This window comes from Podarcis erhardii (genome assembly GCF_964252035.2).
Source record: "Podarcis erhardii genome assembly, chromosome: 3".
Classification (NCBI taxonomy): domain Eukaryota; kingdom Metazoa; phylum Chordata; class Lepidosauria; order Squamata; family Lacertidae; genus Podarcis; species Podarcis erhardii.
In genome coordinates, this window is record NC_138507.1 from 114998087 (window position 1) to 115025104 (window position 27018).

The window sequence follows — 27018 nt, forward strand, 5'->3', positions numbered from 1 at the left end:
GATGCTCATGTGCAAGCCGTTTGTAAGATTACATGGCTTTGGGGCCTGAAGCAGCTATGCTGTGGAAAAGACCACAGCCACTTGAGGCCAGTGAACTCTGGCATTTCCTCAGAAAGGTGGGAAGAGGCTCTTCTCCACAGGCAGAATTGCCACTAGGCCTGAAAAGTGGGGCTTTGCTCTGTAATGTGTCATTTAACTAACCTCATGTTGTGCTGTCAGGGACGTGGGTGGCGCTGTGGGTTAAACCACAGAGCCCAGGACTTGCCCATCAGAAGGTCGGCGGTTCGTATCCCCGGGACGGGGTGAGCTCCTGTTGCTCAGTCCCTGCTCCTGCCAACCTAGCAGTTCGAAAGCACGTCAAAGTGCAAGTAGATAAATAGGTACCGCTCCAGCGGGAAGGTAAACAGCATTTCCGTGCACTGCTGTGGTTTGCCAGAAACGGCTTTGTCATGCTGGCCACATGACCCGGAAGCTGTATACCGGCTCCCTCGGCCAATAAAGCGAGATGAGCGCCACAACCCCAGAGTTGGCCATGACTGGACCTAATGTTCAGGGGTCCCTTTACCTTTACTGTTGTGCTGTCAAAAGAGAGATGTCTGCTTAAAAACCCTTCACATGTTCCTGGACAGAGTAGGGTTGTGTGGGAGCCTCTTGCTCCCTACCACGAATGTACCTTTCTTCTCAGATCCTTTCCCCCTTGTGCAGAGCACTATTTCTATGTGCCTATATAAAGGTTCTTTGCATCTGCACTCTAAGCATGGGTAGCAGTGTTGGGGCTGCCATATACAGTGGCAGGGCTCACTGGGGTGCTCTGCTCACCCCTCGTGTGGTCCTGAAGTACACATGAAAGAGGTTGTCTGAACACTCAATAATAATAATAGTAATAATAATAATAATAATAATAATAATAATAATAATAATTTATATCCCGCCCTCCCCAGCTGAAGCCGGGCTCAGAGTGGCTAACAGTAAAATGACACAACTTTCTAAAATCATTTCATTATAACATCAGTTCAAATCAGATTAATGGCAACCATTGGGCTAGAGTTCTGTGAGGATTGCCAAAGGAGGGGGTCAGGCTGTGCCTTGGCCAAAGGCCTGGTGAAACAGCTCTGTCTTGCAGGCCCTGCGGAAAGATGTCAAGTCCTGCAGGGCCCTAGTCTCTTGTGACAGAGCGTTCCACCAGATTGGAGCCACAGCCCAAAAAGCCCTGGCTCTGGTTGAGGCCAGCCTAACCTCTCTGTGCCCCGGGACCTCCAAGGTGTTTTTGTTTGAAGACCGTAAGGTCCTCCGTGGGACATACCAGGAGAGGCGGTCCCGTAGGTACGAGGGTCCTAGGCCGTATAGGGCATTAAAGGTTAAAACCAGCAGCTTAAACCTGATCCTGTACTCCACTGGGAGCCAGTGCAGCTGGTATAGCACTGGGTGAATGTGGTCCCGCAGCGAGGACCCTGTAAGAAGTCTCATTCTGCACCAGCTGGAGTTTCTGGGTCAGTCTCAAGGGCAGCCCCACGTAGAGCGAGTTACAATAATCCAGTCTGAATCTACCACTGCGTGGATTAAACCATTTCAGGTGGAATCCAACATACTGCCAAGCATCTTGTTTTATCGGTACAAGGCTTTCTCCTTGCACAAAGGAACGTCCTACCCTTCTGCCATCCCTCACACTGCCTTTAATCTGTTCTAGAGCTTCTACCAACCTTCAGGAGAAGATTGTGGAAGAGTGTGCAAGTTCCATTGATCGAAAGGATATCCTTGCACTGATGGGAAGCACTGATGGGAACAATGCCCTTAGCTGTTGGCAGGTCTATAAATACACACAATGCCCTTCCTCGTTGATGAAGATTCCATACTCATGAGAACATAAGAACCTGAGAAGACCTGTCTGGGAACAGGCCAAAGGCCCACCTATTCTAGCATTTGTTCTCACAGTGTCCAGCCAAATGCCTGTGGGAAATCCTTCTTCTTCTTTGGCGATCACTCATAGCTGAGTAAGATTGTCTTGCATAAACATAGTTTTAACAATGAGTCCATAAGTGACCGTGGAGGCCAATTCTAGACCCACACTTCCTACCACAGTGGGGACATTGGTTTCCAGGTGGGAGTTGATCACGGTGAGGGTTTGCCAAGCGTACCTTCCTCTTAGCACGTTTCTCCCTTGCATCCTGAGTTTGAGTGTCTTCAAAGCCCATGACAACTTTGGTAAAGGCTGTTCTCCAACTGGAGCACTCGCAGGCCAGTGTTTCCCAGTTGTCGGTGTTTACACATACTACATTTTTAAAGATTTGCCTCAAGAGAGTTTTTGAATCTCTTTTGTTGACCACCAACATTATGCTTTCCATTTTTAATTTCGGAATAGAGTATTTGCTTTGGAAGAGGATCATCAGGCATCCACACAACATGACAAGCAGGACTTAAAACACAACAGCACTCTCCCCACTTGTGACTGGCATTCAGAGACCCATTGCCTGCAAAGGTGATGGTACAGCACAACCTTAATGTCTAGCAGCTAATGATAGTCTTATCATCCATGGATTTTCCTACTCTTTTAAAGTCATCCAAGTTGGTAGCCCATGGAAATAGGGATGTCCTATTTGTTGTTGTTGTTGTTGTTGTTGTTGTTGTTGTTGTTGTTGTTGTTGTTGTTTGTACCCCATCCATCTGACTGGGTTGCCCCAGCCACTCTGTCTGGGCAGCTTCCAATATATATATAAACATGACAGTTAATATTTAAAAAAACTTCTTCATACAGGGCTGCCTTCAGATGTCTTCTAAAGGTTGCATAGTGACTTGTCTCCTTGGCTCGGGGGTTGCATAATTCCATACCCTCCAACATTTCTCTGATGAAAATAGAAACATCCTAAGAAAAAGCAGGACATTCCGGGATCAAATCAGAAACTGGGACAGCTTCTGTAAATCTGGGACTGTCTCTGGGAAATAGGGAGACTTGGAGGGTCTGGTAGTCATCACTTCCCCTGCTTCTTTCTGCTCAGTCAGGTTCCGGGTTCATCTAACTCTCAGCTATCTCACTCACTCGCAGGGGCTCCTCCAGGGATTCAGACATGGTTATATTTACCAACCATAGCTGGAGATTTGCCAGGCATTAAACCTGAGGCCTTCTGTACACAATGGATCTATGACATATTGGGTAGGGATAGGTCAATCTGTTGGTTTCAGTTTCTTTCAGTTTCATATTTTCCCTCATCTTAAATCTGGTTTGTACCACTTCTGTATCAGTTTGCAATGTGGGAAGAAAAGGAAATAAAATGACATTGAAGTTGACAATTTGGTGTGCATTTCCCTAACATTTGGCATTTTTTGTACATACTTTCCCCTAATAGAAGCATTAAAAAAATGGCACTTTTACTAATATGTACATTTGTGTGCACTTTCCCCAAAAAATATATGGGGAGCTTTTTGGGGAAAAACATTTTTGGTGGAAGAACTACATCACAAAATTCAGAGAAGTGCCCCATTTTTGGTCAAGTGGAACCTAAATATTGCTCAAGGATCTCAGACTGCATATGTTTTTGGAGCAGTCTCCCTGAAAAGTTTGTGACCTCTGAGACTCTCAAGGGTTCCCACATGCTTGCAAGAGTGCCAAAAGCCACAACATATATCTTCAATTTGGAACCATCCTCTTGATTTCTGTCATGGTCTTTTCTCCTCTGATACTGGCCAAATCATCAAACCCACAGGGCAAACAAGGAGGCTGAACTAATCAACTGAAGACAGACACATCTCCCTGCCATGGGAGACTTGCCTGGTCTAAACTTGTTGAGTGACATGTGCAAAATTGGATCATTTTGAGAGCTTTTTTGTAGAACACAGAACTTCAAGAGGAGAACCCAAGGCAGTTTCTTTCATCAACTTAGTTCTAATTTGATCAAAGGAATTTTTTTTAAATAAAACACACACACACATTATTTTATCCACTTCATTTCTTACCCTTGCTCTGCTTAGTTTGCAGTATGTGATATATTCAGCTAAGCCATTCCTGAATTTTCTGAAAATACTACTTAATGAAATGCATCAACCATTATTAGGTTATTTTATTAATTAGATGGTTTTATACTCCTCCCCCTTCCTCCATCTTGGAGCACAAGACATCTTCACATGAGGAATTGACCGTGTAAAATGTTTCACAGTCACGAAGGCATCACATCATCTTGAATTACAACAGAGCAACATCATAAAACACCTAAATACCACACCCCTGGTGTAAAACAAATTATGATCCCAAAGCCAGAAGCAAAAACATTTGCAATGGGTGTTTTGATATATCCACCATAAAGATGATCCAGAGAGCCTCTGGGAGTTTTACAAAAGGGAGCCACCACTGAAAGAACCCTGCCTTGCATCCTTGTGTCATGATGGACAGCTAACTGAATATGCCAGTGAACGGCACAGCAAAGGTGCAAAAGGCAAACTCAAAGCTCGTAACTATTAGGAAAGGGATCGATGGTAAAGTTGCCTACATAATAATGCCTATAAGGGGTAAAATAGCCCAAAGGCCATATTTCCTTTTTTGCAACTTTCTGGGGGCCACATGGTAGTAGTGCATGGGGCCAGAAGAAAAAGCAGGTGGAGAAATGTTATGTAAATTTTAGGCTGGTTTCTTCACATTCTCTCACACCTCTCTAAAGGAACGTGTGCAGAGGAGGGCAACCAAGATGATCAAGAGTCAGGAAACCAAGCCGTACACATGAAGGAGCTGGGTATGCTTAGTTTGGAAAAGAATAGATGGAGAGGAGTTGCGTGTCGAGACCCCACAACCACCCCCTCGTGTGCAATGAAATACACCATGACACAGATATTAGGTTAATTGTTATTGGGCAAATTATGGCCACAACTTCATTGATTACAGACTGTGAGCAGTATTGGCTTAGGCACTGAATGGACATGACTATATCTGACCGTAGCGCAGGGAGTCCGGTAAGGGTAAACCGCCAGAAGGGGGAGCCCCATTGATGCAGACCAACTCGAGCTCCCCCAGATGTTCCCGTGGGGTCATGGCATGGCCCTAGCCCCGCCCCAGGCTTCGGACAAGATCCACACCCCCAGATTGCTTTAACAGAATACCCTTAAGCTTGGAGGGGAAGGTGATGGCCACACCTCACCTCCCCCACCAAAAGCTCAAACAATGCCTAACTGCCTTACCTTACCAAGTTGTGATGTTTGCAAAAAGGTAGGTGAAAACCAGATGGCCCATACCAATTTTGCCAAGTGGAAAACTTCCTACCAGCCCCTCAATGGCAACTAACCTAGGTCCATAGCAAGGCCAATGAAGAAAACCTGTAAATAGGGAGGGACGGTGGGAGTTCGAAGGAGCAAGCCAAGAGGAAACCCTCTGGCTTGTGCCTGGGTTGAAATGCTCCTGGCCATGCCCCCACCAGCCTCTGGATTGGCCGGCTGGTTGATGATGTGACCGGGATCCCCTGGTTAAAGCGGGAGGGCGGGTGGCTGCACAGTCGGGAGGGCGGGTGGCTCCTCCTCCAGAGGAGGGCGGGTGGCTGCACAGTCCACCACAACTCCTCCCCACAAGGAAGTGGAGCGGATATATGATAGCCATCTTCAAATCTCTCAAGGAAGAGGGAACAAGCTTGTTTTCTTGTGCTCTAGAGGGTAGGACTCGAACCAATGGCTTCAAGTTACAAAAAAGGAGATTCTAACTAAACATCAGGAATAACTTTCTGACAGTAAGAGCTGTTCAATAGTGGAACACACTCCCTCTGGAGGGTACGGACTCTCCTGCCTGGGATGTTTTTAAGCAGAGGTTAGATGGCCATCAGGCATGGTTGTTTTAGTTGAGTTTCCTGCAATGCAGGGGGCTGGACCAGGTGACCCTAGGAATCCTTTCCAACTCTATTGGAGTTGGAAGGGAGATTCTGAGATTCCAACCAGACCAAAATTGTCACGGTCAATTCTACGGGTGATCGAAGTCCCGGCTGAGGACGTTGGGACCGGGGGCAAGATGGCAGGGTGGGAGCAGGAATGAGAGTCCAGAAGCCAGGGGTCCAAGGGTCAGGAAGCAGGGAGTCACAGAGTCAAGGGTCCAAGGGTCAAGAAGCAAAGAGTCACGAAGTCAAGGGTCTGAGGGTTGAGAAGCAAGGAGTCACGAAGCCAAGGTCTGAGGATCAGGAAGCAAGAAGTCAAATGCAGCAAGGCAGGAAACAAGTTGCTGTGGCAAAGAGCTGAAGGGAAATGCTGACCTTATATCCCTTCCCGGCTCTTGCCACCAGGTGCTGTGAGTTACCAATCGGCCTCACCTGTGCGGCCGTGCCTTGCCTCTCCAGAACAAACTTAGGAAGGCCCCGGTGCTGCGAAGCCCTACTGGTCACAGGTCCTGGCTCCTGCACACACTCCTGACAAAAGCAGTTAAGGGGGGACAATCCTGGACACAGCTTCCATTGACGCCTTGAAAACTGATATAAGAATGTCAGCATAGGAGAGCATGAAAGGAGCCTTCTGGATCAGACCCATGGTCTATCTAAATAAAAAAATTCCTTCCAGTAGCACCTTAAAGACCAACTGAGTTAGTTCTAGGTATGAGCTTTCGTGTGCATGCACACTTCTTCAGATACCAAAGCCGTTCACAACATGAAAATGTAAGATAAAAACAAAATAATAGTACTATTATAGTAAATACAAGAGCACACTCCCTCACAAACCAATAAAGCCCCCCCCCCCCAGTAGCGCCTTAAGAGGAGATCACCCTCACACTCTCATTTGTTCTCCAGCATTTGGGGTCCAAATACTCTATAGGACAGGCTCTGAGCATAGACATTCCATAGAGTTACCCTGGTCTTCTAACAGGTGAATTGCATTCTGGGAGTAGTAGTTAAAGACACAGAAAGTTGCTGGGAGGAAGAGGAGACGAAGGGCGTTGTCAGAGCAGCCATAGTTTCAGTTTCAAATGAGGCGGCAATCATTTGCCTGTGGTATCTTGGAATTCTTGCAATCCATACCTACAATGGCTCATATGCAGATACTGCTCTATCCCTAAATCCTTCTAAACTAATAGTCATAACCACATCTGGTGGCAGTGACTACATGAAAGAGAGCGAAACATCAGGTATTGTGACCATCCCAGTAGGGTGAATCATTGTATAAGCATGTAATCATAATTTATCTAAATGGGCTGCAATCATAGTTTCATTTCAGCAATTCATACCATTGTAAAGATGGATAAAAATGAGAATAAATATTTTTCTTCTCTCTCATACCCTGTATCCAGGGGTATTACTATTCTCTGAAAGATCTTGATGGTTGTCTCTGTCATTTTCCAAAGTGTCACTGAATAATGGGTTTTTAGAAGGATAGATATATATATATACACTTGCCATTAATTTGTACAAGCATTGTTAGTCAAATAAGTATTTAATTCCCAATAGCCTGCATATTTCAGCAAATAAATAAACAGCATATGCACAATGGCAAACAAATTATGGGGACATCTGCTTTGGAGAAGACCTTTGAACTCATCACCTCTTCGCTAGGGGTGTATGTTCATTAATGTGGTTTTCATTGTTTGGAGATCTTTCTCGTTTTGTTTTGTTTTCACACAATTCATTGCACACATTTTCTTGAAAATATGAAATCTGCAGGATACAATTGGGGTGGGGTGATAAAAGAAAACAATGGCTCCTCCTGCTCTTCCATTGCTTTCCTAATATATTTTCTGTGGCCACTCCTTACCCGCTGATGGATTGGCACAAGAAACCTATTTCTTTGAAAGCACAATATGAGCTAGAAAGCCATTTCTCCTGAGCTGCTAATGTTCCAGCCAGCCTCCTGTCCTTTCTTCGTAGCAAAACACAATCCTGCATAACATAAATCCATTGGTAACTATTGGCGAAATCAGTAAAGAGGGAAAACTTCACGGGAAGGTGGGAGACTCTCATTTATGGGAGATTTTTAACAGTGGGGTGGCCATCCATTGGGGTTCTTTAGTGCAATTCTTGCATTGCACTAAACCCCTTGGGATTCCCCCAACTCTACAATAGTATGATTTTGTGATTCTAGCCTTTGAGGGGGCTGTAATTTTGCGTGGCGAGTTCCCCCCCCCAGTGGAAATAAAGACACATGACACAATTATTGAGGTTAATGGGCAAAATAAGGCCATAACTTTATTGGTTACAGGTGATGAGTGGTATTGGCTTAGGCATTGGTCCTAACCGACTATATCCGACTTCAGCCCATCCGTTTGAAGTCCGGGAAGGGTTAACCACCAGTAGGGGGAGTCCTGCTGATGCACATCAACTAGGAGCTCCCCCGGGGTCACCGATCGGGGGCGTGCTTTAGGCCCTAACCTCCATAGGCTTTGGATAGGGCCACGCCCCACAGAATCCTTTATCCAACTACCCTTCAATATGTGGGGCAGGTGATGGTGCTTCCTCCCCTCTTCCAACTACAGAACAATACCAATGCCTAACCGCCAATACCAAGAAAGTTGTGACGATTTGCTACCAGGTAGGCAAAAACCAAGGGGCTGGTGCCAATTTGCCAAGTGGAAAAATTCCTACCAGGCCCCTCAACGGTGACCAACCAAGGTCCATAGCAAGGTCAAGGAACGAAAACCTTATAGGGCGGGAGGGTGGGAAACAGGAACAGCTGGTATGCGGGAAAAGAGGGAGATCCCAGGCCACGTCCTGCGTTAAATAGGGCAAGCCATGCCCCCAGAGCCAGCTGATTGGATGGCCAGTGGGTGACGCAGCTGGGAATCCCCCCAATCACGGGGGGCTGGGCTCCAGCCAGTGCGCGCGTGGTGGGGTTGTAAAGCCCACAACTCCACCTCCTTCAAGGGCGGAAGTGGCTTTGTTGAAATCTGCTGTTCGGTATGTCAGAGCTAGGCCCAAGTTGTGGACAGCCACACCCTCTAAAACTCTGAGCTTCGTGGCCTGAGTTGGTTGACTGGATGACATCTGAAATGCATCAAGAAGCAGCAACTGCTGTATTGACTGGATGAAGACAGCTGGGTGGGTTACTAGTCTTTATACCTGACCTCCCCAATCAGGATTCTCCATGTTTCCTGCCATGTGAATTCTGGAAACAGATGAGCAGGACCCAGTTCTTGACCCTTTCCCAGACGATTCTTATGTCAAGAAGACAGCTATTAAGAACATAAGACAAGCCTACTGGAACAGGCCAATGGCCCATCTAGTCCAGAATCTTGTTCTCACAATGGCCAACCAGATGTCTGTAGGAAACCTGTGAGCTTGACATGAGGGCAACAGCAAACGATACACTTGTGATTCGCAACATTTCATATTTGCAAGGTGTACTTCCTATGACCGTAGAAGTAGAAGTAGAACATAGATATTGTGGCTAGTTGATAGCCTTGTTCTCCAATGAATTTGTCTAAATTGGATAGAAAGAGCCCGCTGGAATTTGCTGTGTGTCCAGTCCTAGTTCGATTCCAATACAGTTGTACCTTGGGTTAAGTACTTAATTTGTTCCGGAGGCCCGTTCTTAACCTGAAACTGTTCTTAACCTGAAGCACCACTTTAGCTAATGGGGCCTCCTGCTGCTGCCGCGCTGCCAGAGCACAATTTCTGTTCTCATCCTGAAGCAAAGTTCTTAACCTGAAGCACTATTTCTGGGTTAGCGGAGTCTGTAACCTGAAGCATCTGTAACCTGAAGCATATGTAACCTGAGGTACCACTGTACTAACAAACTACGATAAAGTCCTGGCTCTCACTGCAGGGAAACAGGGGCCACACCCAGGAAATATGTGCGGATGGTGCAAAACCAAACCTTGAGCAGCTTTCAGAAGTGATGCAAGATTTCACTATTTGCTCCGACTTTGGGGAGCAGAGGTTAAGCCAGCTGGGGCCTTAGGTTTCAGAACATGTTATCTCCGTAGCTATTTAATTGGATTTTAATTGCATTTTAACAAGGCGCTTTACCGTTGCTTTTTAATCTATTGTTACCTGCTCTGAGCCTTCTGGGATGGGGCAGGCTCTAAATTAAAAAAAGGAGGCAACACACAAAACCCACCACCAGCCTATATGAATGACATGCGATTCATTCATAGAAGTATCCGCATGAAATACAAATGAGTATTTCATTTGCAAGGTGATGGGTAACTATCTATATAATCTACAAAGCAGGAGGGGGAGGGAAAAGAAAAGCAAAACCTCAAAGATTATGCCTAGCGAGAATGAAATGCACCGAGTTCAGACCCGCTAACCAATGAATGCCGTCCGTGATAAAGACTCAGTTCCTGGATAAGTTTCCCCAGCACCTTTGCAGGGAAGTTGATCGCCTGCTGCCACAGTTGTAATTTCTTAAAGCAGATGTTATCCCATTAATTAGCTCTGGACCTGAAATAAGCTCGAGAATTCTCTCCTCCCCTCCCCCTCCACGTTTTCAGGCCGAAAGGAATTGGTCCCTGTGTGAGAACTCCATATCCACAGTTAGCATCATCTCATAAACAGCCGTGAGAACTCAGCAGGCTCCTGATGAAGATACATTAGCTTATTTCTAATTTAAAGTTATGTTGCTTAACCTTAGTGAAATTGGACACCAGTGGCCAACTGTTTGGATAGCAGGCTGGTGACCAAACTGCAGGCGATAAATTTCCCCTCTCGCCACGGAAAAAGGGCATAAAAGCCCCATACCTTTAAAAAATGGCAAAATAATCACAACTCGAGCCAGACTTGCTGGGCTGGCTTCCCCGCTCCCCCCAACACTTTGGAGTCCCTTGCCGAATTTCAGATACTTTTTTTTTTTTTCCCAGGCAGCTCAATGAGATACTCCTGTCTCCTTCTTTTCCTTGCCCCCCTTGCCGCGTCCGTCTCCCCCATAAATTCTGTCCCTAATACTGTGTTCTCTGTCTAAAAAGAAAACTTTTTAAAGTCCAAGCCTTACGGTTGATTAAAAAATAATTGGCAAATCAAGGCAGTGGCTTACTTAGACATTGTGTGGATTAAAATAATTAAGCAATTTCAGTGGTTAACAAGAAACAAAATGGAATTTGCACGAATAATTATATTCCCAACATCAAGTTGGAGTCCTTGCAAAACCTGATTTCGAAGGGCTGGCAGAATAGCTAGGATAATCATTGAGTATAAGTAATTGACACAACTTTAATGTTTAATAATGAATCGAATGCTGAGGGCATTAACAAAAAAGAAAAAAAAATCTTGGGGGACAGAGAGGGAATTCTTGTCCTTCTGGGAAATCACTTTTGAAGGAAAATATTCTGAGGCCCACTGCAGAAGATACTTTCCCAGTCCATTTCTATGCTGTAGGTGTGACATATAGCTAACCCCAAAGCACACAAGGAGATGCATTTGGAGACATCTGTTTGTTGCAGGATGATTCCATTCCTTACTCTGCTGAAAAGTGAAGGTTGGTTGTAACCATGTGGAAATTTAAATAGAAAGCCAGTCTCTCCCCCCCCCCCCCGTTGCATAAAGAGCCTGAGAATTAAATTAAGAGTGAAATGTGGTATGTTTCCCTACCTGAAATGTAATTCTGATTCTTATGGGGTAGCCTATGCAGCAAGATCTTAAGCAGCGCACTGACTGATTTGGGTGGAGCTTACAGAGCATCTCTAGTCACAAGTAAGTCCTACTGATGTCAATGAGGCTTACTCCCATGTAAGTGTATATAGGAGTGCAGTTTTACTAATTAAGGTGTTTTCAAAAGGTTACAACCTTAAACCTCTAACTTGAGAGCAAGAGCCTGGTCTCTCTCTCTCTCTCTCTCTCTCTCTCTCTCTCTCTCTCTCTCTCTCTCTCACACACACACACACACACATTTGATCACATTTAGAAATGCTTGAAAATTTTTATTTCTCTTAATCTCAGTACAAACTGACCAGTTCCACACCGGATCAGAATTTAATTGCCCTGTGGATTTCACATTTTCTGAATTTTGTAATATCATTTTGGGCTCAGAAAGTGTATCAAAATGCACAGAAAAGGTGTGCTTTAGGATCAAAGGCACCCAGAAAGATAGAACGCAAGTTTCAATATAAACAATGTGAAAAAAAATCGTTAGTCACATATTTAGCAATGAATTTTGCAAGCTTTACGAAAGAAATAGTAATCACAGATTAACGCAAGAATGGGGTGGGGCAGGCTTTTGAATGGACACGCGCAAAACTGACGCAGACTGAAAACAGACTGAGTTGGCCATCCCTACTCACACACAAACACACACATAAGCACCTTAACAGTCTTACAACACTTTTGTGTTCCCCATGTGGACTCAGAGCAAGTACAGACCATGTTTTCAATAGCTGATTTCCCCAAGAAGGACCGACTAAAGTGTACAAGGAAGATGTTCAGCAAGGGAATATTTACCCGGCTCTTTGAATACTAAGTTTCTAAGTGTCTGCTTGCTGTTTCACCTTAGACATCACTTGTGCCGCCGTACGTTGTCGTGCGATGGCGGGTGCAGGAGGAAGCATTGCAAAAAGATTTTGACTGAGGGCTGTTCTCTCCTTTTTAGTTAACAGAATATGACTCTTGACAGAGGCAACCACGAATACTGTGTGGGCAGGATTTGTACAAATGTTTATATTTCTTAAAGCGTCGGAGAAATGGAGGGTGGGGAGATGGTGCCTTGAATTTTAATCAGCCCATCTCTCTGCTCCTCCAATCACAAAGCAGGTGGAGCAGGCAATTACTGTTTCTTATAATTGACGCTGTAAAGATAGAAAATAGATATGCAACTTTCTAGTTGTGATCGGTGAAAACAACTTCGGGGGGCAGGTCTGCTTAATAGGAAAAATGACTTTGCACCATCCCAAAAACAAAATAAAAATAAGAGATATGGAGGGCGGGGGAGAGAGAGGGGAGAGAAATCAGTGAAGCTCACTATTTTAATAAGGAACATGAATCTGGAAATGTGTTTAGTACCAGGTTATATAAACACACCCTAATGAGATACTATAAAATCCATCACATTAAGGGTTGGTTTCCTGCAAGGTATATTAGCTTAAAAATGTTCCATATATTAGGTCAGTACACAACAACTCCATGCAATAAAATACGCCTGTCAAGATAAGACACATGCTTTAGCCCTTAACTGTTCTGTTTTGCACATTTTATAAGGTTCCTTGAATACATGAATAAGATAAGTTATTCCCATCCCTTTCTTAAGCAATCTCTGAAATGACTGTGACCTGAAATTGGAATTCTTGTAAACACCCAGCCAGAGAAAATGTGTGCCGTTTGGTTTTAAAGAGACGGTACATGTTTAATTATCCTAACTTCTTCTTGGAGAATGCTATTAACATTCTCCATTAGCGTCATCTCATTGGTTCTTCCTGCTGCTCTACCTCAGGGCCAGCAATAGGAGCTAATCTCATTGCTCCCGAGTGCATAATAATGATATTTTTTCCCCTGTCTTGTCTCCGAGGCTGCCTCCTTTCCTTGCATAGGGTACGACAGGGGAGATGTTCCTCTCCCTTTTGGAAAATTCTGGATCCACTCAGGGTCCACCCCTTCCCAGTGAAACCCTTTGAGAATCAGATATGTACACACACACACACACACACACACACACACTGCTTTGTGCAAATAAATGGCTTCAGGTCTTCGCACGTAGATTTCTATGCACAACGTGTGCACCTCCATTTGCCTCGCACATGGATTCATGAAGTGAGCATCTCCTTTGGAGTCATCTCAAAGAAACAGCATTAAGAACAACAGAGAGATACTGTCTTAATGTAAAATGCCTCTGCCTTTTGCTCGCAGCACTGAAAAGCAATGAAGCCAGGGGGGTGTTGTCCCCCCCAATAAAATAGCAGTAAAAAAAAAAAAAAAACCTACATGTGAATCCAAGGCTACTGAATCAAGGGAGATTGTACCAATATTTCCCCCCACTGTACATTATTTGTATTCAAGGTTTTTGAAATGACATTGTAATCTGATGATGCACCGGTCTATTATATTGTCTACGAGGACAAATATCCTTACGTTTTCTCTGTAGAACTAACACAATTTTTCCATGTCATAGGTGCATAATATTCTGGCGGTCATAAGGAATGATGCTATTAATCCACTCGGGCAATCTCCTGGTCTGATTATTAGGGAAATAAATTTGCATGCTGCATGGGAGCTAGGTGAATCACCGAGAACACAAATTATATTTCCTGACAGCAAGTTAGAGAATGGCGCCGCATCACAGGGCTGCCCCCTCCCTTTCTCTCTCTCTCCTTCGCCTTCCCCTTTCTCTGAAAGCTATAGAATTTCAATTCATTACATGAGATTGGTTAGAATTCAAGTCTCTTTTTAAGTTGATATTAAGTTGAGTCTGTTATCTCTGGGAAGGCTAGCAGGTTCCCCAGAGTACCCACCTAATCACTACTTTAAAAAAATCGAATCGTATAGTTAGTGTCATGATTTAGGTACCAGAGCTAGTTTATTTATCAGTGCAGAGAGAGATAATTTCAATTTGAAGCTCTGTAGCCCTCATGAATTTAACTGTCTTGAAAGCTTTTTCCCCCTGCCCCCCTCCTCTGTCTCTCTTCCTTGCGCGCGCGCACACACACACACACACACACACACACACCAGCAACCTGCATATTATAATAATGGCCATTCTCAAAGTCTTTCTTCGTCTGTTTCATTGTAGTTTTTCAGAGCTGGGATGGGATGTTATCTCTCCTGGATAGTTTCAATCCATTCCGGAAATGGATATGTGCTCCTTAGTTTTATATGTGTTATTTTCAGCAAACGTGGGTCTGCATGTTGGATATATTCATGTTGTTGTGAAAGTGGAGGGTCCTCAGGCCTGGATGTGAAATGTGGCCCTCCATGTGTCTCTGTGGCCCCTGGAACACTTCCCAGGCCACAACCCATCTCCCCACTGAATAGAGTGTGGAGGACAGAGTGTTGCACTTAGTAAGGGTAAAGGGACCCCTGACGGTAAAGTCCAGTCACAGACGACTCTGGGGTTGCGGCGCTCATCTCGCTTTACTGGCCAAGGAAGCTTGTGTTTGTCCGCAGACAGCTTCCGGGTCATGTGACCAGCATGATTAAGCCGCTTCTGGTGAACCAGAGCAGCACACGGAAACGCCGTTTACCTTCCCCCCAGAGTGGTACCTATTTATCTACTTGCACTTTGACGTCCTTTCGAACTGCTAGGTTGGCAGGAGCAGGGAGCGAACAATGGGAGCTCACCCCGTCGCGGGGATTCGAACCGCCGACCTTCTGATCAGCAAGCCCTAGGCTCTGTGGTTTAGACCACAGCGCCACCCACGTCCCAGTGTTGCACTTAGATAGGGATTTAAGAGCCAATGTAGCTGTGAAATGATGGCCCTGAGGAAGTCACTGTCTCTTAGATAGGGATGGCAGTGAAATTAGATTCAGTCCACATTTGAGGGGAAATCTATCAGATGCTTACAAGGGTTGGCCTCACAACAAGCCAGATTTGAAAGGCGAATGGGCCCCAACACCTGCCATTTACCTGATGTCACAATGACATCAGGTGTTCTGGTGCTTTGACGTCCCTACGTTTGGACTTCAAATCACCCGTAGAAAGGCACTGCTTAAAATGGAGGCGAAAAGGGGGTTTCATTCAGTGGGGTTTTTCATACAACCTGCCCAACTGAGCAGGACTTAAACCCCCACTCATCAGTAGATCAGTGTGTATTGGGAGTTAAATCCTGCTGTGTCAGCTGCATGAACCAGTTTCCCACATAGAACAGGCTCAGACAGACAAACGGAGCAGGATTTAACCCCCTGTTCAGCTCTGTGGAACTGGCATACAGAGCCTGCACAGAATTGGGCCTGATCCCCCATCCAGCAGTGGGCTGTCTTTCTGCCATTTAATCAGTTGTTGTTGATGATGTTGCTGTTGTTTTCTCATGAATATTCACAGTTAATGACCCACCTTATTTCAGTGACTGTAAGTTGTTTTTAACTGTTTTTAACATTGTGTTTTAATTGTTGTAACCTGACTTGGGGCCTTAGGGTGAAGGGTAAGTAGTTAATCACCGCCATCATTGTTGTCTTTTGGATGTGAACTTCTCCAAATATATACTTTTTTGTGTGCTTAATATGCTTTCTTTCTTTTTTTTTGCAAAACAGCTTTTCATAATATAATGTATATTTCCATGATATTTCATCAACCTGTGCATTTTTATGAACACTTCACTACAGTATGTGCATTATTACTAGGCCCAACAACTGCACTGCAACATTTGGAGAAGTCTGAATTTTGGAGAATGGCTGTGTTTTGGGTTGTGTCTTGTTTTGTTTGAATTGTTCAGTTCACCTTTCAGTGCAAACGGCATCAAATTCCTCCTCTACCCCTACCCAAAACTGAAAGATCTTTGTCTCCTCTGCTGAAAATGGTGCCCACTCAACAACCTGGGTCATAGGAATCAATCTGTTCATTGGACAAAACCGGCATCTTGAATTGCATCTGCAAAGCTACCCAAAAACCAGCACAGTGTCAGGATTCCTGGGCAGTGCCCACTGTGTTCTCTGCTGGCTGGGAGGGATTTTTTCCTCCACTCCTCATACCAGGAGCCATGCCAGGGATATATGCCTTCAATATCAATGAGGGCTGGTATTTCGTAATTTCTTCCACTTAGCATCTTGAGAAGGCTTTCCTGCGTTATTAAATTTGCCCAGAACGGTTGCAAATAAGAAGAGAATAAATGTCTTTACATCCTAATGTATTAATTAAGCACACATTTATTATAATCGAGAGTTTTATAGGCAGGCTGTAAAAGCAAATGCGATTTCTCAGTGATACGCGGAAAGGAATTTCAGTGCTCAAAAAAATAAAAAAGAGAGAAAGAAGGGAAGGAAGGAAGGAAGGAAAGAAAGAAAAGAAACCTTCCAGTTTAAGACTGGAGTTAAAGCTGACAAATGTTGGTTCATGTTCAACAAAACTGGGGAATACTAAACTAAGCTGAATGCCTTTGCACATGTGTCCTGTGATCAATAATGATCCTGCCCTGTGTCACAAATTTTGGTTGTCTCGGGAGACAATGGAAGAGTGCGCCTTAGGGGGTAAAGTCAAACGGTTGGACTGTAGAGACCAATATTTCGCCTTAGAGGCACGGGTGGCGCTGTGGTCTAAACCACTGAGCCTCTTGGGCTTGCCGATCGTAAGGTTGGCAGTTCAAATCTGTGCAATGGGGTGAGCTCCCGTTGCTCTGTCCCAACTCCTGCCAACCTAGCAATTTGAAAGCATACCAGCGTGAGTAGAAGAGGCACCACTGCAGCAGGATGGTAAATGGCGTTTCCGTGTGCTCTGACATCCGTCACAGTCTCCCGTTGCACCAGAAGCAGTTTAGTCGTGCTAGCCACGTGACCCTGAAAGCTGTCTGCAGACAAACGCCCACTCTCTTGGCTTGAAAGCGGAGATGAGCGCCACACCCCATAGTCAAATTTGACTGGACTTAACTGTCGTGGCAGTTGTGGCACTGTGGGTAAAACCTCAGCGCCTAGGACTTGCCGATCGCATGGTCGGCAGTTCGAATTCCCGCGGCGGGGTGAGCTCCCGTCGTTCGGTCCCAGCTCCTGCCCACCTAGCAGTTTGAAAGCACCCTTAAGTGCAAGTAGATAAATAGGTACCACTTTATAGAGGGAAGGTAAATGGCGTTTCCGTGTGCTGCTCTGGTGCTGGTTCGCCAGAGCAGCTTCATCACGCTGGCCATGTGATCCGGAAGTGTCTGCAGACAGCGCTGGCTCCCGGCCTCTAGAGTGAGGTGAGCGCACAATCCTAGAGTCTTTCAAGACTGGCCCGTATGGGCAGGGGTACCTTTACCTTTACCTCTAACTGTCCAGGGGTCCTTTACATATGCCATAGCATGACATAACATGTGAAAACCAGAGGGCTTAAGTGGTATGCAAGATTTCACTACTTAATTACATGTTCCATGTCTAAATGAAATACATTTGGAAACAGTTATACATACACAGGTGCCCTCCAAGTGTCCTGATTTTCCAGAGAAATCTCAGATTTACAGAAACCATCCCAGTTTCTGATTTGATCCCAGAATGTCCCGCTTTTCATTAGGATGTCCCTATTTTCATAGGAGAAATGTTGGAGCTTATGGAGCTATGTGAACCCCTCGAGCCATCTGAAGGTAGCCCTGTTTTTTAATGTTTAATTATGTTTTTATATATGATGGAATCCATCCAGAATGGCTGAGTCAATCAAAACAGATGAGTGGGGCATAAATAGTAAAATAATTCTTCTTCTTCTTCTTCTTCTTCTTCTTCTTCTTCTTCTTCTTCTTCTTCTTCTTGCATAGGACATCTTCATTTTCATTGGAGGAATATTGGAGGGTATGACATAAGGCAAGCTCATCCTCAGAATCACCCTATGATAAGAGTTACTCTTCCTACCTTTCAACATCAACTTTGTTGGACTGCTCATGTTGCACGGATGCCTGGTTATCATTTTCCAAAGCAACTACTCTATTCTGAACTTAAAAATGGAAAGTATAATGCTGGTGGTCAACAAAAGAGGTTTAAAGACTGTCTCAAGGCAAATTTTAAAAAATGTAATATAAACACCAACAACTGGGAAACACTGGCCTGCAAGCGCTCCAATTGGAGAACAGCCTTTATCAAAGGTGTCATGGGCTATGAAGACACTCAAACTCAGGACAAAAGGGAGAAACGTGCAAAGAGGAAGGCACACATTGCAACTCCACACCGTGATCAATTCCCACCTGGAAACCAATGTCCACAGTGTGGAAGGACGGGTGGATCCAGAATTGGCCTCCACAGTCACTTACAGACTCATTGTTAAAACCGTGTTTATGGAAGACACTCTTACTTGGCTATGAGTGATCGCCAAAGAAGAAGAAGAGCGAAAGGGACTTTGATAGTTCCCCCACTCCTTCCCTTGGTCTTTCAGTTCTGAATGGAAGTGGGGATCATAAGGTTCCTGGAACCAGCACATTGCCCTGGTCCTGCGTTGCCTTATGAATCATCTGAGCCTTATGGTATTGTTAGAAGGATTTGCCTGGGACTTGACCTGTACCTATCTGTTGCTTGCATCAGTAGCTGGTAGGCTGGGCTACAAAGTGTAAGGGGAACCCCTTCTGTATTCTGATAGAGGATCGCCTCAGAAGAGTTTTTTTAGGTCTAGTGTGGGCAGGGTATGTAGGGTTTTCCAATTGGATGGAGGTGTTTCGGTGTAGGACAACTTGGGGTTTTTTGGGGGGGTCATTGCAATGTTGTGTGCGTATTTAGGGGGCTCAGTATGGAAGTGTGGTGTTCAAGGTGGGGTCAAATGTGTGCGCCTGAGCACAACAGCACTCTCCCTTCCTGCAGTTCCCAGCAACTAATTTTCAGAAGCATTTCCTGCCTCCAGCAGTATTTATCACTGTTCAACTTGCCGTACCATGTGAGAGCCCTTGAGATATTTGAAGTTGGTTATCATATCTCCTCTAAACTTACCCAACTCCCTCGACCGTTTCATGCATCAGCTGTAAACATCAGCTTTCTTCTGAGCTTCAAATGAATGTTTGGAGGTCAGTTTAGAAAACAGCAAGCTATGATCCTGTCCTGCCGCACTTACACATCCCTCCACATGTCCAGAGAGCATGTGAATATGGCTTTTCTTGACAACCTGAAATTACAATACTATGTAGTCAAACTGATGTGACCATAGGATGACGTCAACAAGGGCAATTGAAGTCAAGTGAGAGCAAGTGATGGCAATGTAAATGGAGAAGCAAATACTTCCATAAGGAGTGGCAAAGTTTGTAGGGGTGGGGTGGGGGTTAAAGAGGCCCATCATTTTAATGGAGCTCAGAAGCCCCTTAATACAATTCCACGCACAAATCCCTGCAACTTGGACAGAACAAAGAGAACAGGTTAGGAGACCCTCTAATGTATGCCTTGTCAAAGCTACAACAAAGAAGGGAATTAAACTCTGCTTTGAGATCTATTCTGCTTTTTCTCTTCTGGTTCCTAAGCATCTTTGGTGTGTGTGTGTGTGTGTGTGTGTGTGTGTGTGTGTGTGTGAGAGAGAGAGAGAGAGAGAGAGAGAGAGAGAGAGATGTTGTGTTTTATCATAACAGTAGTCCTTCTCAAAAAAGAAAGGGGGGAGTATTGGCACAAGGTTGGACAGAAAGTATTTCCCACACTTAAGGAAAAGGAAATAAACTCTGGAGAGAGGTCAGGCGCCCCGTGATGGAGGAAATGCTTTTATGCTCCAAATGCTATTTCCAATTCCTGAATGGAAATCCCGCATTTATTTTTGGCACCACTGCTTTAAATGAGATTTTCTTGTTAATTCCCTCTCACTTAATAGCCACTGCTCTTGTGGCCTGTCCTAAAATAGAACGGGAATATCATGTGCACCAAGAAGTACATCCTTCCTCACAAAAAGAGAGGTGCACACACAAAAAAGGCTAATGTTATTCTAGACTGCATCAGCATAAGTAGAGTGCTGAGATCAAAGGAAATCATAGTACCTCTCTATTCTGCCTTGGTCAGACCACACCTGGAATACTGTGTCCAGTTCTGGGCACCACAATTTGAGGTGGATATTGACAAGCTGGAACATGTGCAGAGAAGGGTGATCAAGAAGATCAAGGATCTGAAAACCAAGTCTTGTGAGGAACGGTTGAGTGAATTGTGTATTTTTAGCCTGGAAAAGAGTAGACAAAGAGGAGATACGATAGCCATCTTCAGATATCTGAAGGGATGTCACATGGAGGATGGCACAAGCTTGTTTCCTCCTGCTCCAGAGGCTAGGACCCCAACCAATGGCTTCAAGGAGATTCTGACTAAGCCTCAGAAAGAGCTTTCTGACAGTAAGAGCTGTTTGTCATTGGAACAGGCTCCTACGAGAAGTGGTGGGCTCTCCTTCCTTGGAGGTTTTTAAGCAGAAGTTGGATGGTTATCTGTCATGGATGCTTCAGCTGAGATTCTTGCATTGCAGGGAGGTTGGACTAGAGGACTCTAAAATTCTATGCCTATATGATTCTACGAGATTGAAAGAATCACATTTTGTTTTTTTGTTTGTTTTTTATATAATATTTATTGGTGTTTCAAAAAATTACAAGAATAAAAAAGAAAGAAAAAGAAAAACAGAAAATACAAAATACAAAAAATAATAATAAAAACAATTAAAAACAAATCCATCTTTCCATATCTTATCTATCATTTGCTTGTTTCCGTGACCTCCTCACACCTCCCTTTTTTGTATTCTAGTTCATTAGTTGTTTCAGCAAATCCTTTCCTTCTTTGTTTTTATCTTACTAATTTATCTTAATATATTGTAACTTTACATTATGACCTGTTAACAATCTATTTTTACTTAATCCTTTATCACATTACTGCTAAAACCACATAGCTTCATTCCAGCATCCTTCTAACATTCCTTAATTTTACAATGTTTCTGTAGATAGACTTTAAATTTCTTCCAATCTTCTTCCACCGACTCTTCTCCCTGGTCTCGGATTCTGCCAGTCATTTCCGCCAGTTCCATGAAGTCCATCACCTTCATCTGCCATTCTTCCCGGGTGGGTAGATCTTGTGTCTTCCAGCACTTTGCAATAAGTATCCTTGCTGCTGTTGTAGCATACATAAAAAAAAAATCTATCCTTCTTTGGCACCAATTGGCTGACCATGCCCAGGAGAAAGGCCTCTGGTTTCTGAAAGAATCACATTTTGAAGTAGGAGTGGGAGGTCCATGTTCTTCAGATCTCAATTTTGGCTTATTTTTGTTAAGGGAGAGGACACTCCTCTGGTGGTGGGGAACCTTAATCACCCCTTCTCTTTTTTGGCTATACCAGAACTGTTTTCATCCTTGCCTACTCCTGTGTAGTGGAATGGAAGGATGTGCAAGGAACATTGGATCTCTGTGGCTTGTGAGTGGAACAAAGACCCTTCAGGATGCGAGGGGAGAGGCCTGTGGTTTAGGTTCAATCCCTGGCATCTCCAGGTAGGCATGGGAGCAGGGCTGGATTTAGGTTTGATGAGGCCCTAAGCTACTGAAGGACATGGGGCCAGTGTGGTGTAGTGGTTAAGAGCGGTAATCTCATAATCTGGAAGAACCGGGTTCACGTCTCCACTCCTCCACATGCAGCTGCTGGGTGACCTTGGGCTAGTCACACTTCTCTGAAGTCTCTCAGCCTCACTCACCTCACAGTGTTTGCTGTGGGGGAAGAAGGGAAAGGAGAATGTTAGCCGCTTTGAGACTCCTTCGGATAGTGATAAAGCGGGATATCAAATCCAAACTCTTCTTTATATGTCCAGCTCTCCTTTGTCAACAACAAATTGTCGCTGTTTTTTGTGTTGAATATATGCTATATGGTAATTTATGGGTCTAATAGGTATCTAAAGCCATTTTATTTCTTTTTTATATTATATTTTTGAAATGTACATGCAGTTTGCCCCCTGTTATATTTTTGGGGGCCCCCCAAGAGAGTGGGGTCCTACAGCTTGTTTAGCTTATACAGTGGTACCTCGGGTTAAGTACTTAATTTGTTCCGGAGGTCCGTTCTTAACCTGAAACTGTTCTTAACCTGAAGCACCACTTTAGCTAATGGGGCCTCCTGCTGCCGCTGCACCGCCAGAGCACGATTTCTGTTCTCATCCTGAAGCAAAGCTCTTAACCCGAGGTAATAGTTCTCGTTTAGCGGAGTCTGTAACCTGAAGCGTATGTAACCTGAAGCGTATATAACCTGAGGTACCACTGTACGTAAATCTGGCATTGCGTGGGAGAGAGATTGTCTTAATTCTGATAAGCGTCTGCCAGTCAGCGTGGACAACATTCTGATAGATGGGTGAGTGGTCTAAAAATATAAGGCAACTTCCTCTATTCATATATCGTTGTTTTGCCACTTTCAGTCTCGAAAGGATAATATGCACAACATGATAAATCTGCACCTCTGTTTTCCAGCACCTTCCAGCATGAAGTTATAAACTTCGGTGTGACACCAATTTGTCTGCTTCTATTAGCCATCCTTTAACTGAAGGGCTAGGATAGGGCCATACGTTCTGGAGGGCAAGCAATAGAGTCTGTGTTCATAAAAGGGAAAGAAAGGGCCCTAGCTTAGCAATATAGAGATTTAATAAAGGAAAAATGGAAAATAAATGTTTTTGGCTGACTAGCAGGGTAAAAATCGCTTTACACGTCAAGGCTGTGTGGATCAATCGCTGGCATCTTTAAGTCGGCACACACTAGTTACCTGTGATGAGCACCTTAGGAATATTTCATTGAAAGGTGGGTTGATTTTTATCTCTATGAATGCAAATTGTGGGAGGAGCAAGGGAGGTTATTGGTGTTGTGGTGTTTGCCCTCTTAGGTGTGTGACATCATCATACTAGGTTCATAAGGAAAGGGTTAACTAATTGTAAAATGGCTAACCAATGGGAACCCAAGAAGGGAGTTAGAGTTAGGGTGGTTGAGAAGACAGTCTGGAGTTAGAAGAGACAGAGAGGATAAGTCTGTGGGTTGGGCTAGTCTGATGTGTGAGAGTGAGAGAATTTGTTAAGAGGAGTCAGTCAAACAGTTGAGATAATCAGTCAGAAGGAATTTAGGAAGGTATAGGCCGGTAAATAAACTAAAGTTAAGAAACCGACAGGAATATTATCTGAGAAACCATAAACTTGTTAATGTTTATAAAATAAACTTGTTTATTTGGTTCAATTTTAACAACTGGGAAGCGAGCACAGTGGTGGCACAGGGATCAATAGACCATTAAACGTCCGGCGACCCTGTGTGATCGCCACAGGTGTGTTTTGTTTTTATTATGCATTTTGTCTTTTTATCTTGCTAACCACACTGATATCTACGGATGAAGGACAGCCGACTGATTTAATAAATATAATAAATATTTTTGTCAGATTAGCAGAATAAAATTCACTGGGCAAACTATTAAAAAACCCAATTAATCATGCACTTTAAAAATAATACTCCTCCCTCAATCGTTTCCACGTGCACCTCCCCCCACTTTTTTTGGCTGCAAGAACAATTTGCGGTGCTGCCACTACAACCGTCTCCTTTGATATCATCCTTTAAGTTGCCATTTATTTAGATTTCTCCCAGCGTCTCCCTCCCTCACAAACAAATGGCCTGTTATGTTAACTCATGGCCATGGATGTTTCCTTCAACTTATCACATCGGGAACTGCTACAGACAGAAATGCTCCCGGGCTATTTGCAAAGAAAACTAACATAAGCTCCTTATCAGAAAATATTACGTTCCCCAGAAAGGTGAAATGTTCTGTCAGTTGTTCAGGCCATGTGAAATTCCTTCTTTGCAGTGACAGGCCAGCGCATAGGAGTTGATGGCACCCAATGGCCGCTTCGGATGAAATCGAGAGCCCTCAGCTATGGATGACAGCAACAGCAGCTGGCCTTTTCTGCCTGCCGTCTCCCTAATACAGCTTGCGAGATCCAATCTACCTCTTGCCCTGCCCACTATGTACAGATGTGCCATCAGCCATCACAAATGTGGACACATGTCCTGTGCTATAGGGATGCAGGAGGAACATGATTCAGTGAACTTGCCTAATTCTCCATTTCCAAAACGAAAATTCGCCATCCTTTGAATTTTGCAATGCAGTTCTCCTGCCAAGTGATACATATTTACAAAAATGCATATATTAAGGTATGTGTGGAAATGCATATAGTAGTGAAAAGAATGTACAAAAACAGATTGTGTTTGGGGAAATTTCTTTGCAGAACTGCATTCTATTTGGCAAATAATAAATAATAATAAATTTTATTTATATCCCGCCCTCCCCAGCCGAAGCCGGGCTTAGGGCGGCTAACAACAATAAAACAGTACAAAAGTACAGCACAAACAACACTCTAAAATCATTCATTATAAAATTAAATCAAATCAAGCCACTGGCACGCAGTGGCACACAGACGTGCATAAAAACCACAGGATTTTAAACCTGTGGGAAATTTGCATTAAAATCCTGATGAATTTCCAGAAAGGCATTTGCTAAGTTTAAAGTTTGAAAGGAAATGTGGAGAAGTGAATTTAAGATTAGAAAATGAGAAACCAAGAGAAACCAAATTTTACAGATTTTCCGTAGTGATGTAATTCATATGAAGTGCTTTGGATACTCCACCAGAGTTGCATAAATGCTCAGGAAATGCCCTAAATCCAACGTGACATAAGTAAATTATGGGAGTTTATGAAAGAAACTTGAGTGGGAGAACCCTGTTGTTATGTGGAAATCCATCTCCCATTTCTTCTTTCTGGTCACAAAAGGAAGTTAAATAATGAATGGATGGCGTGGGGGGAGAGAGAAGGGACAGAAAGAGAGGTAATTATTGCTTAGATCTGTCAGAATGGGAATTTGATCTCTTTGGGTGCATTTGAGATGCCTGAAATGGACATTTGTAGAAAGGGAAATCTGTAGGGTGGAGGGGATCACTCCATTTATAGATGACCACCCAAACTCAAGAGTTGTCTTGTTTTCTTTCCTTCATTAAAGCTTTCTAGCTGAGAAACTGTCTGGAGTGCAGAATTAAATGCGATGTCGGCGATTCACATGTAAATGGGTTTTGACTGCCTCTTCCTTTGTGCTCCCTGCCAAGCTGTGATCTACAGTCTTGTCTGATGGAGGACTCTTGGCCTGGGTTTGCGAGAAAGCCCTCGTGAAATGACATTAACATATATCTCTCAGTATGAAAGCCAGATGCCCAACATTCCATCACACTCCAGAGCGACCAAGGGACCCAACCCTGGATGAGAGCAAGTTATATTCATGAGAGTGTGCAGTCATTGGCGTGAAGCGACAGGTTCAATTCCCATTCCAGTGGGGGTCCCAAGATCACCCTTCATTTCACCCACATACAGTCGTAACTTGGTTCTCAAACAGAATCTGTTCCAGAACTCCGTTCGACTTCCAAAAACGTTCGAAAACCAAGGTGCGGCTTCTGATTGGCTGCAGGAGTTCCTGCATCCAATCGGAAGCAGCAGAAGCTGCGCTGGACATTCGGCTTCCAAAAATCATTCGGAAACTCACTTCCAGGTTGGCGGCATTTGGGAGCCAAAATGTTCGAGTCACAAGGCGTTTGAGAACCAAGGTACGACTGTACCAGGGTGTGGAGAACCTGGTTTCCTCCATATGTGGTAGAGCTACAGCTCCTATCATCCCTGGCCATTGGCCATGCCTGCTGGAGCTGACAGAAGTACAACCCCATTTGGAGGGCCATTACAGTGGTACCTTGGTTCTCAAATTTAATCCGTTCCGGAAGTCCGTTCCAAAACCAAAGCATTCCAAAACCAAGGCGCGCTTTCTAATAGAAAGCAATGAAAAATGGATTAATCCATTCCAGACTTTTAAAAACAACCATAAAACAGCGATTTAACATGAATTTTACTATCTAACGAGACCATTGATCCTTAAAATGAAAGCAATAAACAATGTACTGCAGTCACAAATCATAAAGTAGCTGAACTGGGTTCCACACAGTCACAAAAACAAAACAAAAAAATCTGCAAAAACACAAAATAAATAGCAAAAACAGACAGACCTCAGTGTGACATTCAAAATGGAAGTGTGGCACTCAAAAAGGAGCATGTTTGGCTTCTGAAAAATGTTTGTAAACCGGAACACACACTTCTGGGTTTGCAGTGTTTGGGTTCCAAGTTGTTTGAGTTCTAAGGTGTTTGAGAACCAAGATAGCACTGTATAATTAATGGTGGCCTGTCATTAACGCCACCATTTTCTGAATATGCATTAATCGCATTAACTCCAAAGCAAGGGGACAACAATGTTAGCAACAATGTTGTGATGAATAGACAGCATCAGCAGATGGCTTCTTTGGCCAGATTTCTAGGGCCCACCACTGCTGAAGCGAGTACAGTGGTACCTCGGGTTACAGATGTTTCAGGTTACAGACGTTTCAGGTTACAGACTCTGCTAACCCAGAAATAGTACCTCAGGTTAGAACTTTGCTTCAGGATGAGAACAGAAATTGTGCAGCAGCGGTGCAGTGGCAGAGGGAGGCCCCATTAGCTAAAGTGGTGCTTCAGGTTAAGAACAGTTTCAGGTTAAGAACAGACCTCCAGAATGAATTAAGTTCTTAACCTGAGGTACCACTGTAC

At 44.1% G+C, this 27018-nt stretch overlaps 1 long non-coding RNA gene across 1 annotated transcript; it reads left to right on the top strand.

Moving 5' to 3' along the window:
- Positions 1-8365: 8365 nt before the first annotated feature.
- Positions 8366-8622, top strand: LOC309338692. Its single transcript, XR_014155025.1, has 2 exons — positions 8366-8472; positions 8553-8622. It is a non-coding gene; the product is annotated as an uncharacterized lncRNA (long non-coding RNA).
- Positions 8623-27018: the final 18396 nt, after the last annotated feature.